The sequence below is a fragment of the Chinchilla lanigera genome, unplaced genomic scaffold, assembly GCF_000276665.1.
Source record: "Chinchilla lanigera isolate Chin_1 unplaced genomic scaffold, ChiLan1.0 scaffold00040, whole genome shotgun sequence".
Taxonomy (NCBI): Eukaryota; Metazoa; Chordata; class Mammalia; order Rodentia; family Chinchillidae; genus Chinchilla; species Chinchilla lanigera.
In genome coordinates this window covers 5,500,429-5,502,830 of record NW_004955441.1, presented here as the reverse complement: position 1 = coordinate 5,502,830, position 2,402 = coordinate 5,500,429, and the positions used below count along the sequence as shown (strand labels likewise).

At 40.0% G+C, this 2,402-nt stretch overlaps 1 pseudogene; it reads right to left on the bottom strand.

Moving 5' to 3' along the window:
• Positions 1–1,293: 1,293 nt before the first annotated feature.
• LOC102011914 lies at positions 1,294–1,968 on the bottom strand (annotated as a pseudogene).
• Between the last annotated feature and the right edge of the window lie 434 nt (positions 1,969–2,402).

The following is a 2,402-nucleotide window of genomic DNA, read 5'->3' as shown; positions in this document are numbered from 1 at the left end:
ATCATCTAGCCTAAAACCACTCTTGTCAGTAGAGGAGGTCATAGTGATACTTGTACTATTAACATTTTATGCTTCTGCCTTCCCAAGAATAGAAGCAGTTTGTTCAATAATCTCTCTTATTCCAAATCCTTAAACTCAATATTGTAGGCACAGAGTATAAGCAAATCTGGGATATTCTCCAACAGATAAGGAGTATCATCATAATTATGTTATTCTCAAAAAATACTGTCTAGATATTCTTTCCTATATAATCAAACACTCACTGGCAACATTTTTAACAGCCTGTATTAGCTGACATTAAATGCATTTATTGTGCCACAAATCCATCTAAGATTTCCTTTAGGTATTTTAAAATATGTCGAAGAAAAGAACACCTGCTTCAGGTTTATTTAGGGGTGTTAACCTGTAAGGACATCAACTCCATTTTTAAAGTTAGACTAACTATGGTATTGTTGGGCGTACTGAAGAAAAAGGATAGAAGAAAAAACTAAATCACAATAAACTTCTTTAGGTCAGTTAAAGGCTATTATCTCCAGCTGGGATATTAAAAAAATTTAATCTCACCCACTCTAAATGTTATGCCTCTAGTAACAATAGCAGGAAAAACAAACCTGCTGACAGTCAATCCATTCATTAAAAAAGCAATTTAACTCAAATACTTGGACCATCGTATAACACTGCCTACCCAAGCTTCCCCACCAATCAGTAAGAAGTGAAAAACCAACTGCTTTAAAAATCTAAATAAGCTTAGTATTTCTCACAAGGATAACAATGGTCCAACTCCTGAGAGTGCTCAGGAGGACTAAAGGTGGGGTGAAGGCAATGTCTAGGGATATGCATCCCACAAATAGTCTTTTAAAACCCAAAATACCACAACACACCAAACTTGTCTATGAATCAGGGAAAAAGATATTGTTGCTGCGTGTTTTTGTCTTTTGAAATAAACAGTATTTGTAGGCTCTGCCCTTCCATGTGAAAGCAGGACATTAAAAAAAAAAAATCTTTAAAAATTTCAAATCATTTTGTACCCTAAATTTTCGGGTTATACATCTTAACTATGAAAGTAAACAGATCTTCTTAATTCAATACAACCACCTCACAAAAATGAGAGAAGTGAAACAATCCAAATATGATTATTTTTTAAAAGTCCTTGAAATTGTTAAAACTTTTAAAGGAAAGAGGGGGGGAAAAGGAAAAGTAAGAACAAGAGAACAAGGAGGGAAAGCTTAACAAAGAGGGGAGGGGATTAAGGGGCCTGTCTTTTTATTTGGTGACAAGCAAGTGCAAGGAAGTTCATTTGTAATTTGTCCAGTTGTCTGTCTTTTGCGCATCTGCATTCTGACCAGAAAGGACTTTGAGGTTTTTCTGAAGCACATGAGCATCAGCAGAATGCTGATGTTACAGTAGTTCTTCTTTGTCTCAATAATTTCAAAGCCAAACTTCCTGTAGAAGTCAATTGCTGACTCATTGCTGACCTGGACATGCAGAAGTGCCATCTTTCTCACAGATGTTTAAGACATGATTTAACATTTTCGTTCCTATTCCCAGCCTTCGGTAGAGTGCAAGACATCCCACTGTCATGATGTAAAGTCTCTTCTGATTCTGGGAATGATCCACCCTGCAGCAAACTGCACCTACAGCAACGCCATTGAAATAGGCAAGCTTTGCTAGCTCGCCCACCTCCAGCACATCCTTGTAGAACTTGTCATTGTAGCTGACTGGGAAGATGGCCTGGTTTAACCTCTTCAGCTGTTTGATACTGTGTGGTGTTACATCTTGGAGCTCGATCCTTTCTTTCATCTTCCCTGCCTGCTGAGGCCCTCGTTACCAGCACTCGCAAATCCGTTGTCCTCGCTGCTCTGAGCTCTCTGCGCCCTCGGCTCAGGCCCCTCTACCCAGCCAGCCTCCTCACAGTAGGGCAGGGAGTTGAGGGGGTGATGGAAGCCGCAAAAGTTGAGCATAGCCCTGAATCTGTGGGGAGGGTGGGGACGTGTCCTGTGGGCGCGCAGGTACGGCCACCTCTCCACACCTGTACACAGGGCACTCCCCTCCCACTGCCGCCCAGCACTGGTTATCTATCCACCCTACCACCCAACAATTCTAATGCTTCTGAAGGTGAATGAAAACACATCTCCACAAAAAAACTAGCAAAAGAATATTCAGAGAAGCCTCACTTATAACAGTTCAAATGAAGTGGCCCAAATATTTACCAACAGGGAAATGGATAAACATATTCTGATATTTTCACAAGCTGAAATCCTACTCAGAAATTTTTTAAAATGTCTCGATGCAGCAACATGGATAAAACTTTAGATCTCCAGGTATGCTAAGTGGAAGAAGCTGGGAAAAAAATATATACAGCATCATGTGTTTCCACCTCTATACCAGCAGAAGTCCAAAAA